Here is a 13,811-nt window from a genome sequence, read left to right on the forward strand (position 1 = left end):
TAGCTAACACATACAGCCAGGAATAGAATTAACACATCGAAATGTACATATTTGTATTAGGTGGTTGATACACAATTGCGATAAGCAAGCCAAGATCTCTTCTCTAAATTAAGGGAGAGCCAAAGCAGAGAGAGACATAGTTTACAAGAAACGTAGTGTTCAGATGATAAATACAACATATTGGTTCAGGAGCATCTTTGCTTTTTCTTCATTTTGGAGCCGGAAGAAATATTTCCCATTAGTTCTCTTAAGATGATCCCTGGTAATGGACTAGCTGATGTCTTTACCATCATGACTATAATGAATAAATGATGATCCACAGCTCACTCTCAGTATCTAACATCTCTCAATATATGTCAATGGCAGAGTACTGAAGCGTTATTTACGACTCTTTTACAAGAGGCTACCAAAAGAGTGCACACACACGTTATTTTTATGGTCAAACTTGACCTTAGAATAAAATTAGAAATTCCACACATATGGATGAATGGATGGATTCTAGCTCTATTCTTAATTAGAATTGGAGAGCATAAACTTCAAGGTTGTGATCAAAGGCAAGAACCAAAAGTAAAGATAATTTGTGTTGCAATTTTTAAAAAGGTCCATACATTAAAAATAAATCAATAGGGCAGAGAGTAGGATCAAGGTCCTTTTATAAAAAGTAAGTATAATATTCAATGCTTTTGCAGTATGCAACATAGACAAGGTACCGCATGAGGAAGTAGTTCTTGATAATAGGGAAAAGAGGAAGCAACCCACATTTCTGCCGCTCTTGTAGTCAACATCAACAACTAGATATGGCATGTAATCTTATCTGTGAAATATAATAGGCCCATGGATGGCTACCAAAGCTTTTTAGGCCCCATAGTTTCAGTTGTCATGAGTTTCTCTCCTTGAAACCTCTCATTTTATCCTGAACCAGGAAATAACTCCACAAGGTGTTCAGAAATGGGTAGCATCTGTTTGCCTTCACTCACCAGTAGCATATCTTCCCTCAGAAGGACAATTTTTACTTTCTTCAAAACCAGATAACCTTAAAACAGGAACCCTTATTCCATGCGCTATTAATGACTAGGTAATATTTTTTTTTCAATTAGAAGATTTTTATTAAATCTATTCTCTTTTCCTTATACCCCTATAATTTTCTGTAAATATTATGTTTTCTGTCATAACTATCTCCTTGATATATTTGATTTCCTGGAGTATTTCAAAAATAGGCTTTCTGCTTATGTAGCCTATTAGAAGAACAAACCTCATTTTCTGCTCTGCCTTTTCCTCAATATGACCAAAGAGAACATGAAATAATGGGGATTTATGGAGGGAGATCTGCCAGTCTTTTCTTACTTACTTGAACTGTGAGATATAAATTGAATTTGGGGCCCTCTCTTCAAAAATAAGTTATTTGTTACCAGGTAAGTTCATGTTAGTGGATCAGACATGGAAAAGGTGTTTCTGTTATAACCTTGTTAGGTGAGTTAGAGAGCTCTGAGTTCCAGAATAACAGTTTGCTACCTTGCGCAATCTTGACTTCCATTTCTCACTACCTCATTTGAATACCCTTGGACTGCTGGTCTTTTCACAAAACCTGAACTAGGACAGCTGAACTACTTATGGCAGCCATTTTAACAGACACAGCTGATAGTGCATGACTGTCTCAACTACTGTATGCAATCCTGATTGAAAATACAATCTATGAGAACCAATTAGTAATGTTATGGCTGCTCTGTGGCTTGCTGAACTCACGTGACCTTACTCCCTCGTAACTGTGGTACTTTAGTGTTCAAGGAATAATCAGAATTTACAAGAAAAATAAAAAGATAATGAAAACCATTTTAAAATATGAATTGGCATATGTGAATATGAGTCACTCATTATCCAAATTTCTTAGTTGACTTGTTCAGTATTTAGATAACGATCCCAATCAGATATGGCAATGGTGAGATCAATTGATATTACCTCAAATGTACCGAAGAACATTCACATATGTGGAATAAAGGATTATCCAAAATAATTAACATTCAGCTGCAATTACAGAATGAACATATTGCCTCCTGTATCTCAGCACCATTATGTTTTATTTATTTATTTATGGGACTTATTTATTTAGTGACTAATCTGGGATATTCAGTAATTTACAGTGAGGCTCCTCATCATTAGTGTGAATTAGCAAAATGGTTCTGTTGTCATTGGTAATTAGTTTGAGTAGGAAATGAGGAAAAGACAACACATTTTGAGGGCTGCTCAATACTACCTTTATCTTTCTTTAATGCCTGTGAGCTAAATATGGAATTTCAATTTCCTCCCTAATTATCAAAGAGTCTTTTGCTAAATGGGCATATCCCCCAGGCACACTTGCTTATTTTCACAATCTGTAATTTCACTTCACTCTTTTGAAATGTGTTATTTATGAACTTGCACAGTAGTTCACAAACATTTCTAGAGGAAAGAAGGAAAAACTAACCAATGTTAAATAGCAAGGGAGGGGAGCACCTGGGTGGCTCAGTCACCTGAGCATCCAACTCTTGATTTCAGTTCAGGTCATATCGGGGTTACAGGATCAGACTCCACACTCAGCAGGGAGTCTGCTTGAGGATTCTCCCACTTCCTCTCCCCCTGCCCCTCCCCCACTCTCTTTCTCGCACTCTCTCTCTAAAATAAATAAATAAAATCTTTTTTAAAAAAAGTAGCAACTGACGGTGTTAAGCCTTTTTCAATGACATCACCTCCTGGGGTCTTCCCGTTATCCCTTTGAAATGATGTGAGGCTTGCTGACATTATTACTTCCCCAGCATCCCAGGTAGGTAAACCAAGATTCACACTTAGGTCTAATTCTAAAGTCCACAATCATTGTGACAAAGCAACATATTTTTTACTCTTCCTGAATTGGCTAAATTTGGTCATCTCATCAGCATCTATTCTCAGTTACCCCCTGTCATGTGATGCTTCATCGTTTTTATACCTTTAGCTGGTCATGGAATACAAGATATTCAATCTCTTATACCTCTATTTCTCCTAGACTTTGCAGACTCCATGGAAACTAGTTCTGTGGTAATCAAAATTCTTCTGATATAAATATCAATGGGCATTTTTAGCCCAAGTAGAATATGTAAAATTTGAGTGAAAACTGTCCCTACAGTGCGTACCTACAATTCCAATGATTCTAACAATCCAGGCAAAGGCTTGTCCTTTTGGTTAAATCCTACATTGTCAACATAATAATAGTGCTGACAGTAATAATGGCAGCTATGCTTTATTGATTTTGACGTATATTCTAGGCTTTTAATCCACACAAAAACATTGATAGTAGGTTGTAATTATCTGAGTTTCTCAAATAAGAAAAGTGGGGTACAGCAGTTAAGAAATTCACCCCACGTCTCCTAGCTACTAAGTGGCAGTGTTAAACTAATATTTTCAACTTGCCCATCATTGGTTAACATTTTCTGTTTTCCTGATTTTAGTTATATGCACTGTTTGCTCCTAATATTGCCCTTTGGTATTGCATTTATTGTGTTAAGATTTTTTTGTCTGTTCTATGAAGAATTATAAGCGTGAGTGCTGAAATGATTTTCATATCAGTACTAATTTTTTATACAAGGATAATTCTGAAAATCCACAATCCTTCAGCTTACTAAGAAATTAAGATAAAAAATATATCAGTCTTGCTATTTACACAAAGGGAAAACAGACCTTTTTGCCTTATAATCTATTTTCCTCATATGGTTCTTGCTGCATGCCCTGAGAGGGTCCTCTCTGGTTTCTCAGATGAGTGTTGTTCAGAAATTCAGGTAGTTCAGACTCGTAGGTTGTGACCATTCACATGGATAACCAGCTATGAGGAGAGTGGGATGAAAATGCCATCTGCTTTATGGTTAGATTGTTGCTATGGTCAATGGTCACACATGGGGATCTAGCTCTCTAACTTTAGAAGGGAGATTGATTAAGTACAAGTATTCATGATAACAGGTCTGTAAATAGCCAAAGCTTACCCCAAATTGCCATTTACTATTCAAAAATATTGAACAGAGAAAATTATCAGAGGACTTATTTAATATGGCTAAAAATAATTTTTAGGTACAGAAGAACACTCTTATCCAGGGTCTTCCAAAGCTTCAATTGCACAGTGCCAATTTATACATGTATTTATATATTCTATTCATCCATGCCTATTAGGTGCATTATTAAACATATACAAAAACAGAAAATAAAAAATTTCAAAGTAAAATATTTTCTTTCTGTGCTCCTAATGTATTGTCTCTCTTTCCTTGGATTTTTACATTCCAAAATGAGCCTAACCCAAATTTTTGCCTTTACAAATTAGCTCATACAGCTTATATAGAAAGCTTAAATATAAAAGCTATAATTTGGTGTTTTTAGTTCTAATCTTACTATGTTAGGTAAACTGAGTTTTCCCTAGGAAAATAGCAAATAGGAGCTAAGCCTCTTATTTTACAAATTCCCCAAACTGTGACATAAACTTGATTGGAGCAAAAATGTTCCTATTAATACTATGCATCAGCTGTATAACCTCTGTTGAATGTGTCAGGTCCTCAAAGAGATGATCCAGTCGGAAGTTGGAGAAAAGGAAAGTATCTGAGTGGCACGTCTGCCCGTTCGTATTCATCACTTCTAAACCATATCCTCTTATCCTCTGCTGGGAGCATGAAAGGTGGGGTGGGGAGGTGGGGGGTAAGTGTAAGAAGCAAGGAAACTCCAAAAATAGGGAGGAAAAGAACAAAGAAAGAAGAGAGGAGAGAGGAATGAAAACAGATAGGGACATTTGTGAGGATAGTGTGAGTACATTATTTACCCTTGGGTAGGGCAAAGTGGAAGCCAGCTAGGCCACGGAAGACCCAGAACGTCCCTTCACATTAGCAACCCGCTGTGAGCCGATGGCTTCTGTCCCAGCTGAGCGGGGAAAGCAGTTGCATAAATTGTCCAGAGTGCTACTGAAATCTACCTCCTGGAGGATTCTGGAGTATGTCTCTATTTGAAGAGCCTCGTGACTGTGACAATGACAGATACCCATCGCAGGACATTGAGAGATGGTGCGAAGCTGTGGAAATACAGGGCTTTGTGATTCACATACTGCAGAATATATGCCTATTGATTTTTCTTTGCTTCAAAGAAAATGTCCCTTTGATGCATTATGGCTGCAAAATTGGAAAGTACAGCTTTTGTTTCGTTTTGTTTTAAATTGATTTGATTTGATTTTCCGAAAGAAGAAGTGATCTATAGATTCCATTGAGTTGGACAGTTGTCACACCAAGTGTGACATTCCTGTAAGTTATCTGGCCTTGAAGACTATTGGCGTCTCTGGCACATGAGTGATACATGCGTTCCGAGGAGGATTTACTCTGTTCACTCCTCCCCCAAATTTCAGAGGGACAAAAATTACCACGAGCTAGGAAATGATACACTTTGCTATATTTTTAAATATCCTCATATTCGTTAAAAGAGAGTAAAACTCATAAAAATAGTCCACATGTGGATGCTAGTCACACCATTATCATCATCATCACATAGTTATTTTGTGAAGCAAATTCATCTATCATCTATCTATACCTGCCTCTAATCTGTTATTCTTAGTCCCTTCTTTAGTGGTTGAAAAGAAATCAACAAAAGTTATTTATTTAAAAATTTTTTATTGTAGCATAAATATACTTGATAAATACTACTTTTATATATGTGATTTATGGCATATGAAAATCATCTCTTGCTTGCTGTTTTCAAAGGTCTGTTCTCTTGATCCTAATTGAAATCTAAATGAGAAAATAAAACAAAAAACTCCAGAAAAGTTGTCTTAGGACAAGGATTTGCAGCCCTTTAAATCATTACCTGGAAGATGAATTGCACAGGAAGGAGTCACAGCAATTGAATTCAAAGTGAGAGGTTTCTGCCATAGTCACATTTTATAATTCCCCATCGACACTTAATTCCAAGTGTGAAAAAAACTTTGGGCACATTACTAGCTAGCTTGAATATATTCTGTGGTCTATATGAAGTAAACTCTTCGAGGAGTTTATAATCCAGAAAGCATTCTTGGTATTTTGAAACCTCTTTGGAGTCACGTAGAGGTTATTTCATCCAGGATTACACTTTTTAAAAGGGGAATGTTACCAAGTTAACTGTTCTGTGAGCTAACTCAGTGAAATGACAAGAAACTTGGAATAAGTAATCGTGTTTTAATCTCAGGTCGTCGTCTTTTTTTTTTTTTTTAAGATTATTTATTTGACAGAGACAGCCAGTGAGAGAGAGAACACAAGCAGGGGGAGTGGGAGAGGGAGAAGCAGGCTTCCCACCAAGCAGGGAGCCTGATGTGGGGCTCGATCCTAGGACCCCGGGATCATGACCTGAGCCGAAGGCAGACGCTTAACAGCTGAGCCACCCAGGCGCTCCCCCCCCCCCTTTTTAAGGTTTAATTTATTTGAGAGAGAGAGAGAGAGAACAAGTAGGGGGAGAGACAGCAGGAGAAGGAGAAGCAGACTTCCCGGTGAGCACAGAGTCCAACATGGGGCTCCATCCCAGGACCCTTGGATTATGACCTAAGCCAAAGGCAGAAGCTTAACTGACTGAGCCACCCAGGCATCCCAATCCCAGGTCTTCTCAAATAATTTTTAAAGATTTTAATTTATTTTTTTAGAGAGAGAGAGAGCGCACGCGCGAGTGCGCATGTGAATGGGGGGAGGGCAAAGGGAGAGGGAGAGAATCTCAAGCAGAGTCCCTGCTCAGCATGGAGCCCCACATGGGCTCAATCTCATAACCCAGAAATCATAACCTGATCCAAAACCAAGAGCTGGATGCTTAAACAACTGAGCCACCCAGGTGCCCTCTTAAATAATTTTTATAACAACCTTGGAAAAAATAATTTAACATGTTTTTCCCAATTCATGAAACAGAGCAGGATTGTACTTTACAGCATGAGAATTTTGGGAGACTCAAAAATGTTGATCATATGAATCAGGATGAAAATAAAAACTGTCTCATGCCTTACACCTTTTAAAAAGTTAGAAGTTGTTGAAAATTATGTAAGAAATTAATTCTTTAGTTTTTCCCCCTTAGTTTGTATCACACGGGGATTTGTGGTAATGAAAGAATCATAAACTTTTACAACTGGAAAAACCTTAGAAATGATCTATTTTGCAAATGAAGAACTTAAGATCAAAATAAGTAAAAGGGCATGCCCGAATCCACACGCATGGTTGAAATGTACTCTAAATAAGGCTGTTATCTTTCTGATGAAGTTACCCTTCTTAGCATTCAGGTAAGATTGAAAATCACAGTCATGCACCACTATGCCTTTTCTTAGCAAACCCCACTTCAATCTCATGTTCTGAAGTCTGGTAGGGCAGAAGCTTCTTATGTGACGATGATTTCCCAGCGTAGTTGATTGGTCTGGGGATGGTGATGATGGTGATTGATGGTGGTGATTGATGGTGGGGGTGATGGTGATGGTGGTGATGGTGATGATGGAGAGGAGAAGAAGAAGGAGAAGGAGAAGAAGACGAAGACGAAGAAAAAGAAGAAGAAGATAAAAACAGCCATCACTTATCCAGGCGTTACCATAAACCCTTACTTAAAGGGCTTTCTTAAGTCCTTAAGATGCATAAAATTGTTTAATCCTAACAGAGCTTTGGGATAGCAACTATATTGTTTACATTTTCCAAATGGAGAGACTGAAATAGAGCGGTTAAGTACTTTATCAAAAATCATCCCCCGGGAAGGGGCAGAGCTGTAATTCGGTGTGGCTGCAGAGTCCATGCACTGTATTTGAAGGCACTAAGTTGAGGCTGTCCCAGTACAAACCCCCTAGAAGATGAAGCAGTATTATCGAGAAATGTGCATAAACTACCTTCTGAAGTGCTTAGCACGTCATGATTTTTATCCTTGCTTTCTTTCATGTAACCAGCATTCACGACTACCTCCTCTGTGCCAGGCTCTAGGTTCTGCGGGGCTTACAAGCAGTGAACAAAAAATAAACATAGGCCCCATCCCAACAGAACTTATATGCTCATGGAGAGAAGCAGAAAACAGAGAAACAAGTAACTATGTGCTAGTTGTAAGTGCTCTGATGGAAGTGCGCTGTGCAGTGCCAGAGAGCTTTCTCCTTTCGGTGGAGATGTGGAGGCTGAAGTCTGAATGGCGGAATGAGTAAGCCACATGGAGATCTAAGGCAGGGAAGTTCATGGCCCAAGTTGCAGCAAAGGCCCGGTGGCAGGAAGGCACTTGCAGAAATTGAGCAACAGAAAGTGGACCTACATGGCTGTGGATAACTAACCTGGCTGGGAAGGAGAGTTGGAGGGTAGAGGTGAGTATGGAGGGGGTAGGCTGGGCCAGCACATTTGGGTTTTATTGGAAGTCACTGGAGGGTTTGAAGTAGGGAGCAATGTGATTTGGTTTATGTATTTCTGTTCTTTTTTTTTTTTTCTTTACTTTTTCACTATGGATTTCTTTATTTTTTTTATAATAATTTTTTTTATTATATTATGTTAGTCACCATACAGTACATCCCTGGTTTTTGATGTAAAGTTCAATGATTCATTAGTTGCGTATCCCATTTACAATAGCACCAAAAATCATACGTTTTCTTGGAATTAACCAGAGACGTAAAGGATCTATATTCTAGAAAATACAAATCACTCTTGAAAGACATTGAAGAAGACACAAAAAGATGGAAAAATATTCCATGCTCATGGATCAGAAGAATAAACATAGTTAAAATATCTATGCTACCCAGAGCAATCACACTTTCAATGCTATCCCGATCAAAATACCAATGACATTTTTCAAAGAACTGGAACAAACAGCCCTTAAATTTGTGTGGAACCAGAAAAGGCCACGAATCACCAAGGAATTGTTAAAAAGGAAAAACAAAGCTGGGGACATCACAATGCCGGATTTCGAGCTGTACTACAAAGCTGTGATCACAAAGACAGCATGGTACTGGCACAAAAACAGACACATAGACCAATGGAACAGAATAGAGAACCCAGAAATGGACCCTCAGCTCTTTGGGCAACTAATCTTTGATAAAGCAGGAAAAAAACATCCAGTGGAAAAAAGACAGTCTCTTCAATAAATGGTGCTGGGAAAATTGGACAGCTACATGCAAAAGAATGAAATTTGACCACTCTCTCACTCCATACCCAAAGATAAACTCCTAATGGATGGATGAATGACCTCGATGTGAGACAGGAATCCATCAAAATCCTAGAGAAGAGCATAGGCAGCAACCTCTATGACATCAACCATAGAAACTTTCTTCACGACACATCCCCAATGGCAAGAGAAACAAAAGATAAAATGAACTTGTGGGACTTCATCAAGATATGTATTTCTGTTCTAAAGCAGAGAGATAGGCAAATATTTTCTATGAGGACCAGACAGTAGATATTTCAGGCTTTGTGGACTCTCCTGTGGACGCTACCGTGACTGCGCTGTTCTGCGGCTGTGATGTGAAAGCCGCCATAGGTGATATGTAAATGAACAAATATGGCCGTGCTCCCATAAAACTTGATGTACAGAATAGTTTGCTGACCTCTCTTCTGAAAGATCACCTTGGGTGCTACGGAGAGATGATGACGACCTGACAGTTATAAAGAGTCGGAATGCCCTGTGTAGTTCAGACAGGTATACGCTCAGGGTGGGGGCATATTCAAAGACACGCTGATCCCACTCCAGAACACACCTGTGAAGCAGTTGTAAATCTTCGCAGAGGTGCCTCAAAAAAACATGCCAAGGAAGATTTCCTTTCATGACACACAAGCCCTTCTAACATCCTTCTTGATCACTGTTTTTTTCCCCAGTCTCACACATGGAGCTGTCCCTAGGTTTTTCTTCTTCTCTCCAAACTCACCAAATCCAGCCCACATCGACTCTAATCTTTTCTCCCATTAATTCTTCACAATCTACTATTTTCTTTGATGCCAACAGTTTTCAGTGTTCATTGACTCCACCACTTTTTCAGTTACCCATAATCCTCAACATATCTACTTTTGCTCCTCATGCTTTAATTTACATTGACCATAAATCTAATTAATCCCTTGCAAACAGCCTGGACTTCCTTGCTACTCCTTGCCAATACTGTTTTTACCAGCAAAATCCCAAAATTGGTTAAAACCCAATGATCTCTGTACACTGTCTTCCTGAGTTCTGTCTAGTTCCATGTCCACAATGCCCTCCAACAGCCTACCTGCCCCTAATCCCAGCGCCCTCCCCCGCACAGTTTGCTTTGAAACAGTAGTTTTACGCCTTTTCCTTTCTCTGCTACCTCCAATATCCCCTCGTAGTTTAATGTTGCAGCAAATGACACTGTCACATATTTTAACTGGGAAAACAAAAGTTCTCAGAAGACAACTTTCTTTTTCCACCATCGAATCCATCTAAACACTTCTATCTCTAGCCATTTGTCCTGCCTTCCCTTACCTCCTGGGAGAGTGGCTGAAGGGCTCCAGCTCCCATCAGAGGCAGTTCCTTCTTTGGTATTCTGGATCTCATCCTTCTTCACTTCTCAGGATTTTACCCAGCAAATGATGCTCCTTGGTTTTGTTTTGTTTTGTTGTGTGTTTTGCATTTCAGTATTACATTTTCTTCTAGATTATTATAATCTACTTGCTTTAATATTTCCTGGCTTCAGAAAACCCTCCTTTGGGCATACTAACCCATATCTCCCTATAGCAACTGCTCTAGTTCCCCTTGTCTTCATCCCACATTGTCTTTACAACACATTCTGTTTGGGCTTCCATTAATACCAATCTGCCAAAACTATTCTTGTCTAGGTCACTAGTGCCATTCATGTTATGCAAATCAATGGTCAATTCTTTAACACTGTCAAACGTCTCTCTCGGAAGCATGTGAGATCATTTGCCACTCCCTTCTTAACATGGTTTTTCACAACGTCACAATTTCATGGCTTTCTTTTTTCTTCTTTCACTGATACCTGTGTTTGTCGATGTCTACATTGTCCTTTCTATGCTTGGCACCTTGATACTTGGGTCTCAGAGTTTGTGTGGAGTTAGGCCCTCTACACATCAGGACCCAAAACCTCTCTGCCAGGGTATCTCATCTAATATTAAGGTTTAAATACTGTCTACATGTTCAGAACTCTGACATCCATCTCTTCAGCCTAACCTCTGCAGAATTATGTGGTCACCTGCCTGTTTGACATCACCGGCTGGATGGCTAACACCTCCAAATTTAGCATAACCAAAAGAAAACTCTTGTTGATTTTTATCACCTCATTTATTTCTCCTTCTATCTTTCCATCCACCCAGCTGCTCAAGACTAAAACCTAGAAACTATCCTTGGCACTTCAATTACCTTCAGTTTCCATGTCTAATCCAACACTGAGTTTTGTCAACTTTATCTCCAAAATATATCTGGTACTGATCCACATTTCTCTTACCCTTCACTGTGATCGTCATATTCCTTATCACTCTCATCACAGCATGGGATGCAAAAACTTCCTAACCAGTGCTCCTGTTTCCATTTTGCCACAAGTAACCATTTAAAAAAAAATAAGGTAGCATGATTGTTAGTAACCTGAAGCAGATCACATTTTATTCCTGTTCAAAATCTTTCAAAGGCTTCTATTGCCTTTAGATTCAAATGAATCAAATTGAAATCCTTCATCATAACCTACAAGGGTCCGATTCTCTCTCCATCTTCATCTCTACACCTCTCCCTCTCACCCACTGCATTCTAGCTAATAGGTACTGACTGTCTCACATCACTGTCTTATATCCTTTTTGCCAAGTCCTCTTCAGATCATCCAACCTAAAACAATTCCTTACTAGGTAATTTTAACATTATCGTTCTGTATTACTTTTCTAGGAACCTTTGATCATGTCTGAAATGATTTTGTTTACACAAGTACACAAAAGTGGGGACCTCATCTGATTAGTTTCACCAGGACCTAGAACTGTCTAGCATGACATAGGGACTCAAAAAATATCTGTTTAATATATGAGCCCTATTTACTCTCATTATTTCTCCAACACTACATCTTTTTTTATCTTCAATCTGCAAGATAAAGGCCCAAGAATTGGTCAGGAAGAAACAGACTTCTTGTCTGTAGACAGAAAGTAAGGATAGTCCATGACTATATTAATATTTTATTCCAATAATTAATAAAAAGCCACATTTATTTTCTTATGTCTTTTATTTCCTTTTATATCATCTAATTTACTCTTCCAACCATCTTGGAATATGCACAATTAAAACAGAATATTGGTTTTTTGCCTCCTTAAGAGAGCATCTTCCTTCTTCCTCAGTAATTCTGCTGGAAGCCTGTGGTCAGGTACAATTGATCTTGCTTCCCTAGACCAAAGGCTGGACCCATGACCTGGATAATCAGGGTTCTCCTTCTCCCTGGGAAACCATGATTGGCCCAGGCTGATCATGTGTTCAAAGCATAACTAAGTGTTCCTCTCTAGGAACTAAAGAGTAGGAAAGCCACTATATTTTTCTCTGACAGTTCTGGAATTATATGGGACCTTATAGCTCATAGTACCAAAAGGGGAAAAAAAAAAAAAAGGAGCTAGCCACTTTCTAACCATGTTTATAGGCTCTGGCAACTGGCTGGGAATGAAGCCAACCTGGGGAAAACAGTCTTGAGTTATGGAAGGAGAGAGAGGAAGAGCTATTGTCTGAGCACATGGATAGCACTTGAGTAAGTTAGCACTTACATCATTAGAACTTTTCAATAAACCATGATAATAAGTTCCTTTTTTGCACCTAAACTAATTTGAATTGCATTTCTAAAACTTACATCCTATAAAGTCAACTAATTCAACTTTTATTCCCGTTTTACAGCTAGAGAAAATGAAGCTCAGAAAAGTTACGAAACTTGCTAGAAAGGAAATATTTGAGCAAGTGTCTCTGACTTCAAGTCCTATGCTCTTATTCATTATACTATATTTCAATATATCAGCACACTGCGAAAACCTTCATGGATTACACCCTGAAATTTCATCTTCATAAAATAATCCTTCCAGTTTGATTCTAATGATAAATAGAATAGACCTAGTATGGACCAGAATTTCAATTGCTTTGATATTTAAGATATTTTTCCATTTTAAATGTTTCAGATTTTCCTTTGATATATATCCAAATTTCTGCACAGGAAAAAAAATATTACATTTGCATAATGTTTTGAATTTTATATTTGTTTTTTATTCTGATTTTCTCAATACCCATTAGTCATTGGAATGAAGCTTAACTAAATGATGGAATTGAAAGCAATTGAAAATTAGGTGGAATTATATAGATGTCGATAGAAGGGTTCATAAAATTTATAAATCAATACTCATGATTGAAGCAAATGTGCAAAATCGATTACTAAGAGAGCATCCTATCTTTTAAGAAAGTAAAATATAAAAATAATTATCCTCTCCTATATTGGTTGCTTTCCAAATTAAATAGAATGAACATAAAAGAGTAATGGACTTATAGTAGAAAAAATAAAAGGTACTTAAATTCTCATTTCATACTATTGCAGAATGCACAAGTAAGTGAAATCAACAGTAGCTAATGCAGGAATAGGAACAAACTAGAACATTCTTTGACTTATAGGGGAGGTTGATAGAACTCAAAGGTTATGCATACTGAATTACACATTAACAGCCTCATCCTGTATCATTCTGCTTCTTATAGATAGTCGTACTGTCCACTCAGTTCACCACATCAGAAAACTCTGCTGTCTTAATTTCTCTCTCTTTTCAGTTCAGCTTCTCTGTTATTATCATTTCAACTTGGCCTTCCTGTCCTACTGATTTTTTTCAGCTTTACTGAGACATAATTGACAACTAAAATGG

The sequence above is a fragment of the Ursus arctos genome, unplaced genomic scaffold, assembly GCF_023065955.2.
Source record: "Ursus arctos isolate Adak ecotype North America unplaced genomic scaffold, UrsArc2.0 scaffold_27, whole genome shotgun sequence".
NCBI lineage: Eukaryota > Metazoa > Chordata > Mammalia > Carnivora > Ursidae > Ursus > Ursus arctos.